Source organism: Pimephales promelas, chromosome 10 (assembly GCF_988280905.1).
Source record: "Pimephales promelas chromosome 10, fPimPro1.hap1.1, whole genome shotgun sequence".
NCBI classification, from domain to species: Eukaryota; Metazoa; Chordata; class Actinopteri; order Cypriniformes; family Leuciscidae; genus Pimephales; species Pimephales promelas.
Window position 1 is genome coordinate 23085023 of NC_142778.1, and position 18014 is coordinate 23103036.

At 37.8% G+C, this 18014-nt stretch overlaps 1 protein-coding gene across 2 annotated transcripts in view; it reads left to right on the forward strand.

Moving 5' to 3' along the window:
• Positions 1–12041: 12041 nt before the first annotated feature.
• sema3ab (sema domain, immunoglobulin domain (Ig), short basic domain, secreted, (semaphorin) 3Ab) overlaps positions 12042–18014 on the forward strand; it is a 113844-nt gene continuing 107871 nt past the window's right edge. For both annotated transcript variants that reach the window (XM_089116327.1, XM_089116328.1), the window contains exon 1: positions 12042–12266. The gene's annotated coding sequence lies outside the window, so the exon portion shown is untranslated. The remainder of the gene's footprint in view (positions 12267–18014) is intronic.

An 18014-nucleotide genomic window follows, 5' to 3' on the forward strand; every position in this document is an offset into this window, starting at 1 on the left:
TTATATCTCATATCCCATGACTTCACATCTGAACAAGAGTCACGCAGCCAGTTGTTATGAGATTCATCGCGGGACTGCTTTTCTCTGAGGTCAACCTGTCTCACATCAGATTAGAAAGGGAATGAGCTCCTCACACACACAATAGAGCGTGACCTTAGATAACCTCACCGCCTGAAGCGTGCACGTGTGTGTGTGTGTGTGTGTGTGTGTGTGTGTGTGTGTGTGTGTGTGTGTGTGTGTGTGTGTGTGTGTGTGTGTGTGTTTTCAAGGTCAGACCTCCTCTGCCATCAGGATTTCTCATCTCCTCTCATTTGTTCAATAGTGCATGTGGTGTCCTGTGAAGGAAGTCAAGGTCAGTAGGTCATAGTCGCACACACTCATTTCTTTATTTCTGTTTTGTTTATTTTCTTCCTTTAGGAAATTAACAATTTAATCCTTTATAAACCTTTTTAATGATCATTTTACAAGTAAACAAGTCCTAAATGAACCGCATCGTGCCAGAAAACAAACACAGGGTCTGTTTTTTTTTTTTGCTCTGGGTTCGACAAGAAGGCCTTTCTGTCTGAGTCGGGGGCATGGCCCGGGGATGGCAGTGACAACCACATGGGGAGTGCAAGAAAGGGGAAATGACTGTTTCTGGGCTGATGGGTGAACTCATTTATCAGTGCTAAAGTCTTGAGTAATACCGCTTTCTCTATTCCGTACCTCCTGCCACGGCCAAGACAAGCAGAAAGTGATCTTTTCTCTCCAGAATGCCCTCCTGTAGTGGTAATCGCTGGAGCTCTTTAACCGTACAAGAGCATCTATTAACAGAGATGTTCTGCTTCGTGCCGTGACAGGTCAAAGGTGGAGCGGATTGACTGAAAGAGACGGCGACGTATAGAAAGAGCATTTGAGAAAGATTCAAATCGGATAGATTAGGCTCAGCTGGGTGTTGTCTGTATTAATGAGTGTCTTTGCTAATAATAGTCAGTTTAAATGAGCTGCTACTTATGTGTTTGGAAATTATAATTACGTTTTATTTCATTTTGGTTTGGAAAAATATATTATAAATTTCAATTATAACTTGGTGGTTATAATGTGACTGGAAAAATGAACACTATGAAGACTGCACCTTAAATACAAAGCAAATGAATGAACAACTGTGATGATCAGTGAATCTCCATAGTAACTAAAAAGTGGCGGGAAACTAAACAAAGGAACTCGTATGACTGAAAATAACAGACTGAAAGTCTATGTACAAAATAACAGAATTTCCATGACAATATGACATTGTGGTAGCATTTATGTGAATTTTCCTCAGTCTTTTGGAAGATGTCAGGATTGAATTGGGACACAGTTTTGCAACTTGGCTCTGATTTTGCATATTTTATCAGTGTTGGCTGCTGACTTAATGAAAGTAAAGCTGTTTTTGCCCGGCTACCATGTGTTGGGCTTGGGCTGGACTGTGATCTGAAATGTTTTATAATCATCCCTTATTTACTACTTGGCTAATTTCAGCTATTACAGTGTAAACACTCAAATAAGCTGGAACTTTAACACACAACCAGTTTGATGTGCTTTGAAAATGAAAAATAAGTAATTAATTACTCACCCCCATGCTGTACCAATCCCGTACGACCTTCGTTCATCTTTGGAACACAAATGAAGATATTTTTGATTAAATTTGAGAGGTGGATCACTGCTATATAGGCTGCCTAAGGGATCGAAACTTGATGGCCCAGAAAGTCATTGAAGGAAATGTTTAAATATTCCATGTGACTACAGTGGCTCAAGTATAAGTTTATCAAGCGACGAGAATACTTTTTGTATGGACATAAAACAAAAATGACGACTTTATTCGACTATTCCTTTTCTTCCTTGTAGGCCTGAGATGAGAGACTGAGAACTGAACAAGAAGTCGTAGAATAAGAACGCAATTCTCGCGCATGAGTCGTGGAAATCTCTTGAACTCTCGTCTCACACCGTGTCCTAACTACACGCGACGCGATAAAATTCCAGCGACAGCAAGTGTGTCTGTCCACACTAGACGCGACGTGACTGTGAGATGCCACACAGAACAGCGTGTGAGCCTGAGCAGAGTCTCTCTGTGAAAGCACACTGTTGGCCCGCACTTTTCATTCATTTTGAAAGCTATATTACATGCTTTCAAAATCTGAGGTAAATTATCCGTTATCGCTTGTGGCACAGTGACCTATTTTTAACTAAAAATAAATAATGTGTACTCATAACCAGTGTAATTTCTTCATTCTGTCAGCCACGACGTCGCAGAAATAGGAACCGTTTCTAAATTAGAAACTTCGCGTGTCGCCGTCGCGCCTGGTTAGGACAAAAACTCTGATTAACATGGAAAAGATGCCTTTTATTGCGTGTCGCGGCGTCGCGTCGCGTGTAGTTAGGACACGGTGTCAGGCCCAGAAGGAAGGAAAGGAATAGTCGAATAAAGTGCTCAGGTTTTCATTATATTTATGATTAACATTAATTCCACACATTTGCCCATTACATGTTATCATTCAAAACTAATGATGCACAGCTACACTGAAGAGCTTTGTTAAAGGGCTAGTTCACCCAAAAATGAAAATGATGTCTCTAATGTCTCACCATCATGACGTTCCAAGCACGTTAAACCTCTGTTCATTGTCGTAACACAGTTTAAGATATTTTAGATTTAGTCCGAAAGTTTTCTGTCCTTCCATTGAAAATGTATGTACGATATACTGTCCTTGTCCAGAAAGGAAATAAAGACATCATCACAGTAGTCCATGCGACACCAGTGGGTTAGTTGGAATGTTTTGGAGCATCTAAAATACATTTTGGCCACAAAATAACAAATACTACGACTTTATTCAGCATTATATTGTCTTTCGGTTCTGTCGTCAAGCCGTGAAAAAAAACTATCACGGATCACATAACTTCTGTTGCATGTGACAGTTGCATAAAATTAATGTCAACAAAACTATTTAGTCACAATATAGCTGTGCATGGGCCATAATGCAGACACTGTTGTAGGTCAGTCCACTCTTGATCCCAGAAAGTGCACGTTTGCAGATATGACTCAAACTGACTAATGTGTCTTCCAGGCTCCCAGTGGACACAGGACACATGATGACCATGTCCTCTACAGTCCTCTAAAACTGGCGTGAAACCACATACCATTTCAAGCAGCATTATCATAACTGTATAAATTTGCCTCTTCTCCAGCTGAGATCTGAGTATTTGAGGAATTTGTGGTTGTATCATCAGTTGTGCAGTGTTTTTCTGTGATTTGCTCCCGCGATGTATCCGGCACACAGGGTTCTCGCATTCCTTACGGCAAGCCTGTGGTTTTCCGAAAGCCTGTGGAGACTGGAGAAACAAAAAAAAAAAAAAAGGGATAAAGATAATTATACTATCTTCATGTGGAATGTGTGATTCTGATTAATTTATCATTTTGCTTGTTGGAAATGGAGAAATAAGCACTGAAATATTGTGTTGGGTTCTTATCTATTATTCTTGGCTCTGTTGCTGAGTTTATAAAACTGTTCGCTCTACCGCTCGCTCTTTGTTAACAAAGCTGATGAATATTTCAGACCATGCGTTTGAGAGTTTTTGAAGCTTCATTGTTTATTTAATAGTCAGAACAAATCGGAGCACCTATCCGAGAGAGAATGCAGTAACCCAGTGAAAAATAAAGGACAGTTGTGATTCTTAATAAATGTAGGCCTTTTTAAAATAATATTAAAAGTCTAGTACCGAACTGCACACAATTATACTCACCTAATTTAATTTTAAAGGGGTTACTGCTTTTTTTCTTTGCATGGTTGTGTTTATGGGGTGCAATATGACATGTATTCGTGTTTTTTTCTTTTTTTTTTTTTTTTAAAAAGTCTTATTTTTCGTCAATTTCACCTTTATTGTAAGCCGCTTTCTCCTCTGCCATTTGAACGAACGGTTTACATCCTGATTCTATGAAACCACTCCCTCAGAAACAGGCAATGGGCTCAGATTGGTTAGTTTTGGCCAGTGTGTTGTGATTGGCTAAACTGTATAGTCCGGAAATGTCGCCTTTACGGGCGAAGTTGCATATGTGTTCATGTCAAATGTACATAATGGTGTAGACACTGCAGTATCAGGAGCCAGAATCAGACCCAGAAAGTGGCGATGAAGAGAGTCAAGCAGAACCTCACCACACACGGCTCTTACAAAAAGTTTCTGAATGGTAATTTGCCTATATTTTTTTTTTTAATTTATACACGTTTGTCTTACACAAAATAGCATCGAACTAACTGGCTACTACACAAAGAGCGTTGGCACTGGTTTATGTTCTTGATCAAAAATCGAAAAATAACGTCATGATACATGAAAAATACATGTACGCGTTTGTCGTAGACACAAAATAGCATAACTTAGTGGCTATAAAGCCAGCGCTGACATTTGATAAAACTAAAACATTACGTCTGAAATTATACATGCAAATATTTCAAATGACTAAGTCTTAGCCTACTTACAGTTTGAGGCCTAACAACGGCTGCCTCTGGTTTTAAAGTTGAAACTGCTTCCTGTTTTAGTAACAGTTTCTTGTTGAATCCGGCATTGAATTCGTGGAGATTCTGGAAGCTCTCTCGTAAAATGAGCAGCGCAAATTACGATTGTAATTTTCAGGAACATAATCAAACATAAATTGTATCCATTGTTGACGAACTACAACGTCCATGGGAAGCCCGAACACAGAAGACCTGACAGCTGGGTGAAAATAACACTTTCTATGAGCCGCAGAAATATGGCCATGCACTTTTTTTGCATATTCTGGAGGGAGGGTTGATGCAAATGAATGGGTTAGTGACGTCTAAAACCTGTTGTAGCCCCATTCGAGTCATTTTTGTAGGCATTAAACTTCCTGATTTTTAAAAGACGATATCTCTGCTTGCACTGAACTTTGCAGTATTCATGCACCAACAGCAACATTACATACTATTTAAAATGAAAAAAGTGAAATCGCAATCAACCCCCCCTTTAATGTATGCAGGTAATGTTCAGATGGACATGACACACAAATCAATTAAACTGAATTGGCTATTTTGCAACAGAAGTTAAAATTAATAGAAATTAAGGTAATGGTATTCTAGGAAATACATGTATAAATACAGTACAGGTGGTTTGTCTATTATGCTCTCCAAGGTTACAAACAAAATATAGTAAAAACAGTAATATTGTGAAATATTTTAACATTTGAAATAAGTTTTTACTATTTTAACTCTTTCCCTGCCAGTAGTTTTGATAATTGCACTGCCCCAAGAATATTTAGTTGTATGAATATCCGAACAAACATGCAAAAATATACAAAAAGAAAGAACAGAGCCTCAAACAAAAAACATCAAAAAAACCTGTTTTATTCTTTTTTATCCACACTTGATGTTGGTAAGTGTTAATAATGTTGACAAAAAGCAAAAAAAAAAAAAAAGAATATCACATTTTTGTCAAAGGCTACATTCTTTGACTGATTTGAATCATTTATCTAAAGAAAAGCTAAAAAACACACACAGGCATGCTGTGTGTTTGAACGAAGGAGCTGACAGGATTGACTTATCAAAACAAATGTCATGGAAAAAAAAGTACAGGATTGAGATATCAAGGAGGTACAAGGTATGTTTGGCAGAACATTACAGGGCAATTACGCTGCTGCAGATGTGTACCGCAGCGCTGACAGACAGAAAACGAGAGAGAGAGGAGCTTCCTTTAAGCCAGTGACAAGGGAAGAATATTGATAGTGTCCCGAGGGAAGAAGGGCAGGAGGAATGTATGACGGAGAGAGAAACAGTTGTTACCTCTGAGAGTGTAATGAGTACCTGTGTGGCTCACACCTGATTTATGCACAGGATCTCTCCACCTGAGCGCTGCCACAACATGCTAAACACACACACACACACACCTGTGGAGTGATGGCTTCATTCACAGGAAACATTTGTATGTCTGTGTTTAGGCAGCATCTTGATTTTTCATGCACCACCATTTCTAAAATTACAGGCCGCAGTTGGTTTAAGATTCAAACAATATGGAGAATTCCTTCTAGTCTACCCTGATAAAGTTCAAAATACTCCATTAGGGGATGAAAAATTACACTAAAATAATGTCACACATAAACGAGTCAGTAAAGAACAAATAATCTCCCTGTATTGGACTGAAGGAGGTCAAGGGTCGGATGGCTGGGGATTGAGTTACAACTACTTCATGGACTGATCTGCATTCATTCTTGATAATGTGCTATGGGCAAATGTTTGTTGATTCAGGGTCAGTATGGGCTCTGAAAAGGCCACTGATGTCACTGACATCAAAGATGAAGAAGGGTGACTTTTGGCTTAAACCTGCCGTTGCTGAGCATCGCTATGCAGATGTTTTGGAAGATCAAAGAATACTCAATTTCGAAGTATGTTTGGTAATAATTATCTATGATGTTTGAAGTTCGTGAATGATGCGGTATCTAATGCTATCAAAATATGTTTGTGACTGATTTGTTTTTCGCTTGTTTAACGAATTTGCCCACCTAAACGATATTTAAAATAGCCTGACAATTAACTCCATTCGCAAACCACTGGTCTGACCTTTGACCCTGTGCTCCCAGGGTTTGTGGGTGAAAGGTTGTGGCAGGGCACCACAACCTTTTCATGGATCACTCAACACAGAGAAACAATGTCATTTGCAATGACATTAACTAGATATAACCTAAAAAGCATCAGACATCAAACGGCCACGTCCGACAATAATCGTCTTTTAATAATCGTCAATAGAGACTCAAGTTGTCAGAGTAGATTTACCGGCTGAGACTTTATAGTTACTGTTAGCATGCTTAAGCTGCATAATTATCTAAGTTTCATTCCATTTAAAGGTGCAATGTGTAATTTTTTAGGTGACATCTAGTGGTTCGGTTGTGAGTTTGCACTAAAGGCTCGGCCCACCGCTCACCCCTCTCTTTGGCTAAAACGAGACAAAAATATCATTGTCTGAGACAGCTGAGAATAGCAAGAGTAAGACAAGAGTGTGTAATATTGTCACATCTGTTATAAACCACATCATCGATAAAGTTTACAAAGCCATAGTCAGGTGAGGATCAAGGGTCTTAATATATAATATAATAATAGTAATCAGCTGATTGTCTCGAGCACACGGCAAAAATTACATGATTGTAACAGCGTGCGCCTCCACATCCCCTAGACACCATTTACTACACATAATAAGCTTTTTTTTTTTAAATTTTGAAGACTATTTGCAATCGACTTAAAATGCTTCCAGGATCGACTTGTCGTCCGCGATTGGCGGGTTGGTGAATCCTGTAACGTTACTGTTTTATGGACAATGACAAGAGTACTAATCAGCTGATTGTCTCACAAACGTAACCAGCACATTAATCCTCACATAGCAAAGCTGTAACACAGCGAGGGAGAAGAACTAAGTTACATGAAAGTTATATTTTACACCACTGACAAGGGAAAAGTCACTACTTACTATGTTTATGTCTAGTTTCTAGCTTTCTGCGGCTTCACTTTCAAGGTAGTGACGAAACGCGTTCTGTAGCGATGTTTGTTCGCTGTCGGCTATGGTACAAACATGACGTCACACAGCCCGCTCTCATCCCAAGGCGTCATCTAACTGACGCTTTTTACCATGCGTCAACATCTGATGTACATGGCAACCTTTAGCGTCAATATGAGACGCGCCTCCTAGTGGTCTAACCCTAACCCTACCCCAGACCTAAACCTACCCGCGTCATCTAACTGCCGCTAAAGGTTGCCATGTGCGTCGGATTTAGACGTATGGTCAAATGCATCAGATAGATGAAGCCCTAGGATGAGCGTCATCTAACTGATGCAAGAGGTTGCCATGTGTGTCGAATTTAGACGCATGGTCAAAAGTGTCAGTTAGATGACACCCTAGGATGAGAATGCGTTGTGTCACAATATGTTCGACCTTCATAGAAGCATAGAGAGGGGTGCCTGCGGTTATGTAGATATAAATGTCTCATTCTAAGTTAATTAAAATGTTGCGGTTTATTAAATAAGTTCTTTATACACCACTGAAAACATAGTTATGGATGTCATATTGCATTTCTGTTGATAGACTCAAAATTGCCCACTGACCACTCCCCCAGAGTTGAACAGTTGGGTTTTACCGTTTTCGAATCCATTCAGCCGATTTTTGGATATTTAAAAGAATATCAGTAACTAGACAGTTTCTGGTCTCATTAACTTCCATACAGTGGAGATTTCTTTAAGACTGCAAGGGAAGCCCAGCTTCCCCTAATGTCAAACAAATAATGATCAAATGTGTACTATTGTGTTAATATTTTAATGAGTAAAAATGCGTTAGAACACGGTAATCTCGAAGACGAGTTCGTTCAGAATAAGCAACAAATAGCAGGTCGGCTGACTTGATCTCCTTCTCATGCAGCGCCTCCTGTAGTGCGTCACAGTGCATGCGTTTTCCTATGGCATTTCCCCGTTGAAGCTCGGCGTCCATTGACTTCAATGGGGCTGCTTTGAACAGTTTTTTTCAGTGCTGTTAAAGTAGACGGTCATTGGATAAATGCTGCGATTATGTCCCGCCCACGGACGCCGGGCGTCTCTGGGGTTAATAGGGAAGTGGGCTGGCCTGGCGTCCGGGCGTCCACGTGATGATTGGAGGATTGCATCTCCTTTTGATTGACAGTGATTTCACCCAATAAAAAAATCGCTGACGCGGAAGCTAGTTTAAAGACTTCGTGCTCAGTCTCGTCGCGAATTTTGTGTGTATTTTACTCGAAAGACGAACTACTGTAACATATTTCTTAGTATTTGCAATTTTCATCAGATATTTCACAGTTCAACCTAATTCCCACATTTCTTCCGTCGATGTCAGGTGTCTTGTTACATGTGCGGGCGTGGTGTTTGAATCACGGCACATCTGTCTAGTTTGGTTTCACTTTTGTGTTGGGATTCGGACATGCATTCTCCGCGTGTTTGTTTTCGGTTGTGAGTGCACAGGATGACCTTATGGTCGTACTCATGCGTAACGTTAGCGTTCTGTCTTGTCGTGTTCGCTCTGTTCAGTGTGTTGTGTATTGTGTAGCACATGGTTTGTGTTTACATCGGCCGCGTGCTTTCATGTCATGTTTTGTCTTGTGCTGTGTAGCACACAGTTACACAGTTTTAAACTAGCTGTGTTGCTTTCATGTTGTCATGTTCTGTGTGAACACGTGTCTTATGAGTGTTCTCATCGTTCTTCAGGTCTCATTTTGTGTGAGCACAATTGCTTTTTAATTTGTTTTATTGGTCATGTGTTTTTGTCATGTTTGGTATGAGCACATGGCTTGTGCTTGTCATGTGTTTGTTGTGCCATATGTGCTTTCCTGTCATTGTGACTCCCATCTTGTTTCCTGATTATTAGTTATTTTGCCCCACCTGTCCTCCCTCGTTACCTGCCTTTTTTGCTCCCAATTTATTCCCCTTGTTTTTTTTTTTTTTGTTTTTATCAATAAAATAAAGCCCATCGAGTCCTCGCTCTTTTCACCATCCCCACACCTGACAGTCGAGTTTAAAAAAAAAGAAGAAAAAAGAAGAGCTTCCCCTCTTTGAAAGACCAGCAGCCGCCACTGCTTCCATAGTATATTTTTTTTCCTACTATGAAAGTCAATGAGACCAGAAACTGTCTGTTTACTGATATTCTTCTAAATATCAGAAAATCGGCTGAATGGATTCGAAAACGGTAAAACACAACTTTTTAACTTTGGGGGAGTGGTAAAATGAGCCTTTTTTCAAAAAAAAAAAAAAGTGGAGTATCCCTTTAAATCAACACTGCCAATTTATTAATAATGCTTAAAAAATAAAAAAAATAAAAATAATTCACCTATATAGTTGACTGACCTATCCGTTGACTGAACCAGATAGACCATAGTTTGGTGGAACTCAGCAAGCATGTTAGGCACTAAAAACATAATGGGCTATCAACTTTTAACAAGCTTTAAATCTATGCTGTGCATAATGTATGTCCCAGATTGAACTATAGGAATGTTAGGTTGCATAAGTGAGCAGAAGTTTGACAGAATTTGGGCGATTTTTCAGAGCTGCGCTGTGGAAACCACAATGAACCTCACAGTGCACGACAGAGATAATTTCATTCAAACGTTTTACTGCCGTAACATGCTATTTCCTGTGCTGATTATTTAATCACAATATCAAATTTCTTTCATAGGCCTTGCTGAAGAAATAACCCTGAAGCGAATACAATAGAGCAGAAAATTGAATTGAATGCTGTCAGTCATTCTTTTGTCCTCTGGGATTTTAACATCTGTTAAGGCAGAAACATCAATCTAACTCTTTCACTGTTACTTGGCTAAAATTGTAGAATGTGCCTGGCAAGCCTTGAAAGAAAGAATGAGAATTTAAATAAAAAACACATCACAGCACAGGTCTGACATTCAATTTAACTTGAAATTTAGGTTTTACAATCAATATTGTAAAGTTGGCTGACTGAACATGAAATGCTCTTTCACTGTAGCCTGCAAAAAAATCACATTTTGGTGTACTGTACGGTGATTTTGAAGTAGCATTTTGAATTATTGCAATATTTCATCTGTGAAGTCTGTAAAGTATAAAGGTGCTGAATGCTATGTGATTTTTTTTTGTACTGTACTAAACTGTACTAAATCATAAAAATACCATGGCCAGGTTTCACAGACAAGGCTTAGAGTAAGACAGGACCGGGTAGTTATATTCTAGTTCAATACACCCCTTGCAGGTAGTTTGTTTGACAATCGATCTGACCAATTATAATCTGCCAAATCCGCCATTTTGTTAGACAATCAGGAGTTATGTCAGGAGTCAGGAGTTATGATTAAAGGAGTATTTTACCCATTTCAACATTAATCTTTATTTAAAGTGGGTCATATATGTAGTCGAAATGTAAAAGAAATTTTGAATTTGGTGCTCTCTTGACTGAGAAAAGACTTTTGTATGTAAGACAACAACTCCCACAATGCACCACATTACAACTAATCCAGAACAGCGCAAACATCAGCGAAATCACCCCTCTGTCTACAAGGCTAGTTGCCACCAGAGTTTGAAATTCATTTCTCACAAAATTTCTAGTTAGTTGGCTGCACTAGTTATTTCCACACAAAAAGTATCCTTGTCGCTTGAAAAACTTATAGTTGAGCCACTAGTCACATGGAATATTTAAACATTTTCTTCAATGACTTTCTGGGCCGTCGAGTTTAAATCCTTTTGTAGCAGTGATCCACCTCTCAAATTTAATCAAAAATATCTTCATTTGTGTTCCGAAGATGAACGAAGGTCTTACTGGTACAGCATGGGGGTGAGTAGTTAATGATTTAATTTTTATTTTTGGGTGAACTATCCCTTTAAGTTAGAGAGAGAGGTGATTGCGTTATGTGATTGGCTTACGAGTTACCAATGATTTTATACTTCGGACCATTATTACTGAATGGTAGTGTGTAGGTAGGCTAAACAAATAAAGGAGATCAATAAAAGATGTATAGATCATATTCTAGACATATAAATAGAATCAAATGAACATAACTTTAACAAAGCTAAATAAGTGCTGGATCACTACACTAACTCACAAATTACTCACAAACCAGGTTTCCTGTGTCAGGTTTTAGTGTGTCATTTTGTGCTCTATTGATCACTGATACACTCTCCACTCTCCCCCAAACACTAAAGGCCAAGACAGAGAGATCAGATTCAGCCCTGCACAGGAATTAAAAGCACACTGACCGGTAGCATGTTTCTGAGGAACACCGCAGAACTGGTGTCAGATTATGTCTTTTACAATATCCCTTACTACTTTTCTTCATGCAATCTTCTTCACCATCTCCTTACATCCATGGAAAACTAGAGCTAACAGACTAACAGAGCAGATGCAGAAGCTGACCGTGTCAAAGCTTTTCCCTGAATCCAGGTAAGACAATTATGAGACGATGGTAGCCTTTAATTTGACTTTTATCTGCTGTAAAGACTTTTATTTTGATATATCTCCCCTTTGGGAAAATTATGAGTATGGGAATGGAGTAGCTTCCATCTTGCACTTTGAATGTTTTGATTAATTGATTTGCGGTAGTCATTTTAATATTGGAACCTTTTTCGTTTCTGAAATTCTGCAGAGTTGATCATTTTCAAGCCCTTGCTTGGTTGCTTACAAACCTCACACCCGACTCCTGAATAGGGTGAAGACTTTGGGTTTGAACATGTGGACAACAGTGGTGATGAAGATCTAAGCTGACATGATGTGAAATTAAGGTAAATCTCTTCTTTTGATGAATTGTTATGATTTGGTTGATAGACAGGCCTTATATGACAACATTGTTCACTTTAGTGTGGCCATCACCTTTGGGGGAAAGGGGTTTAAAAGGGGATTGTCCTGAACATATCGACATTGTTGTGCATTTTAGGATTTGTTGTAGTATAAGCCTAGTTTATGTGAAATGGAGGTGGTCTTCTTTTTGATATGACTAATATGATGTGTAAATATGATTATACAATACTGGTAATTCTTCAGTTTGGCTGCAAAATTAGAAAAGGTTTTATTTAAATAGTTTTTTTTATTTTATTTCTTACAATTTTCATGTTTTTATACACATTTTGACTTTACATCTAACTTGTGAATGTTTCTCACAGTTTCTTATTTTAATCTTTATCTGATGATTTTTATTTTTATGTTTTACTCTGAGGCTCTGATTTACTCTGATAATGCTTGGTGATTTATTTGGTCTGACTTGTGCATGTGGCAGGCATGAATAGTTGCATTCATATTCTTTCAATGTAATGAAATCAGACAGCACACGGCAGGCTGAACGCTGAATACACTTTAAGTCAGCTGATAAGGGTCAAGACTTTTGTCCAGGCGTTTTATCTCCACAATTATTTCAAGTTCCAATACCCAGGCTACCCGTTGAGTCCAGGAAGCTTGCCCATTCTTTCCATAAAACATGTCAATGTTGCTAGCATTTTAATCACAACTCTCCACAGCTAATGCACATTGCAATACTAGTTTGGGTTTCTTCAAAGTCTTATCAAAGTTTTTGATTGACTGAGCTAAGATATGGATATTCAGTAGCTCTTTAACTTTGTATGTGTGTGTGTGTGTGTGTGTGTCTGTTTGCATTGTTGTAAACAAATAATGATAAGTGGGCACATTTATTTTAATCTTTAATCTTTTATTTAAATCACTTCGAAACAAAAGTCTGTTTTGTTTTGCTGTGAAAAGCCTGGAGTAAAGCCCATGTAAAAATACTAATTACTTTAAATCCACTGCATGCTGGAATTTGCATGAACGTTACATAAGAGAATAACCCCAGCTGAGTAAACGAGAGCTAACAATGCCAAAAGAAACACTCAGCACGCACTGATTATTCTGGTAAACGCTACCTACTGGCAGGCAACGCGTAAAAGAGCTGGACAAAGTCCTGTGGCTTTGATGCAGACTATGACGTTTTTGTATTAGATTATCCAGTTATATTTATAGTGAGTTATTCAATTTACCCACATGCCTATATATATTTTTTTTTGTCCATGAGTTTTTATGCTGTTTTTAATGGCTCTTTTTTTCCACCCAGCATAATGTGTTTTTCTAGTTTTAGTTACTTATATTTTCTTATTCTTTCTTTCTTCATTCAAAAGTCAGTAAAACATTTTTTTTGAAAGAAATTAATACTTTTATTCAGCCATAAAGTATTAATTTGATAAAGTGATAAAAAAAATATATATTGTTATTTTGAAAAAAAAAAAAGAATGTCTTTTTAACTTTTTATTCATCAATGAATCCTGATAAAAGTATCACAGGTTCCCCAAAAATATTAAGCACCAACAGTTTCCAACATTGATGATATATCAGCTTATTAGAATGATTTCTGAAGCAACATGCGACACTGAAGACTGAAGTAATAATGCCGAAAATTCAGCTTTGCATAACACACTCTTAGAAAAAAGGGTTCATTGGGGTTCTATTTATGAAGCATGGGTTCTTTACTCAACTCCAAAGAACCTTTTATGCTAAAAAAAAAAGATTCTATAATGACAAGAAAGAAACCTTTTGGCTCAAAGGTTCTTTTATAGGCTATTCATTCATATATTACATTATTCTGCAACATTTTGTAGTTGTAATTAAATTATTGTTTATTAAAAAGTTGTAGTAACTTAATATCACCATTTTAATCATGCTGAAATGGCACTCTTCGTGTGATATTGATTAACTTCATAAAATAATATAAATATATACATTTTCTAACCCCCATATCTTGAATTTTGTGATCATTCACATGCATTCATAAATACACTCTTAGAATAAATGGTTCTATTTAGAACCAGCAATGGTTCCATCCCCTGCTTCATATGGAACTCCAAAATGGTTCTATATAGAACCATTTTTTTTGGTAAAAGGTTCTATTGGCCAAGTATTGGCCCTAAAGGGTTCTTATTATTGAACCCTTGAAAAGGGTTTTATATATATATATGGAATCCATTTATATTGTCCAAAATGCATGCTATATATGTATTTATTATTAATTATAGTTAAAAGTATATTCAAATAGAAAACAATTATTTTAAATTGTAATCATATTTCTGTATTTTTGATCAAATAAATGCAGGCTTGTTGAGCATAAGAGACTTAGTTATCAACAATAGTTATGTTTCTTTTGACTGCTACTATATATTTGTGATCTACATTTTACTTTTTTTTATGTTTGTATGCCTCTTGTCTTGACCAAGGCTGAATTCATTTGATCAAAAAGAACAATTTTATATTTTAAAATACATTTATACTCATGTGACAGCAAAGCTGAATTTTCAGCATAATCACTCCAGTCCTCAGTGTCACATGATCCTTCAGAAGTAAATTTTCAGAATTATTTTTGATCAGTTTAATTCCTTGATGAATAAAATCTTTGAATAGTAGGGTAGATCAATATTGTCCAAAATGCATGTTATATACACATGTATTATTTATACATTTGTATTTAACTAAAAAAAAAAAAGATTTCAAGATTAGAAATTTATTTTTCTGGCCCTTTAAGTATATTAAGTCCAATGTAAAAAACTGTAAAACGGTCATAGACAGTTAGGTAATACTGTCGTCTAGTGTGAGTTCACTTCGTTGACTTCGTAAGGGTTGTGAGACCACAAGTCCAAATCAAGTGAGCAATTTGGGACAAGCCTTACTTACTATAATGCATGTCTGCAAAAATAATGCACTGAAGCCAGAAAAGAGGTCTGTTTTAGGCTTGTTCCTTGACTCACATTAGGTAATGTTGATTAACTTAGTGGCCTCATTAACTAACCCTCCAATGTCTGTAACCAATGACTCTGATGACTGTGGATCTGGTAGAATGAGACATCTCATCTCAGAGGAACTCTTAAGCAATGATTTATCACCACTAATTAACGTCTGAGAGCGAGCAGATGTTTTCATTTCCATTAATGCACCTGAAATGGCACCATAACAACTACCATTTGTTGAGTGAGTGTTGAGAGAACCTTCACTGGGACAAATATGAGCCTGAGCAGACTGATAGATATAGTACTTTTTGCTCTTTCCGCACGTTTAAAACAATAGCTCATTCAACTAGTTTGGCATTTCTTCCTTACATGGTGCCAAGAAGTCAATTTTATAAAGGAAACAAACTTCTGTATTTGATAGCAGCTGCGGCCACAACACAGACGGGAGAGAGTTTTTGTTAGATTGTGAGAAGAAGTGAAAGTGATTGATGAGACCTGTACTCATGCCACCTCTCTCGCTGGCTGGTTTATTGGTGGACCGTGTTGGTTGCTGTAATCTGAAGCAGATGGCAAGTTTGTTTGAAGTCCCTGCAGATGGTCATCAGTGCTCCGCTCTTCAGCACCTGAGCCGTGAGGGATCCAGACCATCGTGCAAATGACCAAAATAACCTATTCTGAAGGATGAGTCCAAAAACCTGCGAGCACTAATCAGGTCTAGAAACCCGTCCAGTCTGTCAGCTGTGATTAAATGTTTAACTGTGCTGTATAACCAACATGTTCTGTTTAATATAATCAGGAGTGGCTATTCTAAGAGCGACATTAGCATAACAGGAAAGCTTGTCCAGACGTATGTTATTTTAGTTCTGCATTAACCTTCTTTTTTTCCCCTGGCACATTTCCATCAAAAACTCCTTTTAGTCTTGGATTTGACCTACAATATAGGTTGTTCAAAATTAACATGTCCTCATTGACAGTCTGTTCAGAGTGAGATTGAAGCCAAGGCTGCATCCGATATCGTATACTTCCCTATGTAGTAGGTGGAAAACAGTATGTGACAAAATAAGTATATCCAAATTCACAGAACTCATAAAAAACAAGGCAAAAAGAACCCGGGTGACCTACTATTTTATTTCCTGCGAAATCCTGAAGTGTGCATACAATGGACAATTTTACTATCCCATGAGGCCACAGGCAATGGTGGAGGAAGTACTGAATCTCAGTACTTAAGTAAAAGTAAAAATAACCAGATAAATATTTACTTTAGTAAAAGTAGAAATAACACAATGACAACCATACTTAAGTAAAAAATACCTGATTTTAAATGTACTTTAAGTATTAAAAGTACTTGCATAACAATTTAGTCTCTTAATGTCTATTTTCTAATGATTAATAAAACATTTAATTCTAACTCATTCAACCTAATACTCCTATAATGATGTTCAATAATGATGGAAAAAAAATTGTCACCATTTCTGAAACAAGCTTGCAATTAGGCAATATACACATCATGCTTATCCTTACTATATGTTAATAACTATGTTTGGCAATAAACACGATTAATTTATGGTTTAATTCTGAACCTTTTGGCTTGCCATAATCCTTACCAATCGTATATTACACACGGTGCGTTTCCTATGCTCGTAAAAACAAATTTTTGCGTATAAATTGTACGATAAACGCACTGCGTGCGAGACGCATTTAGTCTGACCGGGTTGATATATCAATGGCAACCAAACGTCACTGGTGAGACAAACGTGCAACGGATGGACGGTCAGATTACGTTTTGGCAGGGGAAAACTGATCAGAAACTGTAACAGAAGTTGTAGAATTGTAATGGAGTAGAAAGTATAATAATTGCTGCAAAATGTAACGAAGTAAAAGTAAAAAGTATGCACTATTTATTCCAACGCATTCTCATCCTTTAGCGTCATATAGAACGCTATATGACAAAACGGCGCTATACTACGCACATGGCACCCGTTATCAGGGGCGTGGTAGTGGGGGGAAAAGTGGACCTGACTACCCAGGGCCCCGTCTAGGGAGAGGGCCCTTTGAAATACCAATTTTCTAAAAAAAAAATGTTTTAAACCTAATTAGAATTAATTGGGCCCTCCAATTGATGTCATTAATAATAATTTTAAAAAAAATATTGACCAAAATGAACTCAGTGCCAGACACTCTGGACCCCCTTCCAAATGGTTTAGTCCGCAACGCGTCGACCGCCCATAGACGCAGCGGGCGGCAAACAAGTAATAACGCAGTGAGTCTAGAGCCTGTAACGGGAGCCTGATCTGATCATGCTGTGCAAAAAGCCCAAATCGGGCTTTAAAAAAAAGAAAGAGAGGAAAGAAAAAGATGGGAGGCAGAATGCGGGGAAGCAGCTGATGACTGCTTTCTTCCCAAAAGGTGAACTGAGTTTGCTATATGCACCTAACGTTACATCCAATTAAAGTTAACGTAACTTAGTCAACTCCAGACAGCTGCTGCTAATGCAGGGTTCCAGACTGCGACCAAATTGGTCTCATATGCGACCATTTTTTTGAGAATTTGATTGTGCGAGTTAAAATTGTATGTGATGTGGTCGCGTCGCATATATACGAGTGGACGCTCGCGCAAAAGAACACCGACCGTTGTATCAGCTGCTGCAGACTGCAGTACGTAACTTATGTTCAAAACGAACGAGTAGGCTACATCATGAATCCATTTTCCAAACCGTGTTTTTGACTTATCCTGAATCACTACGCCTGTTATAAGTGTTTATATTCGGACTAT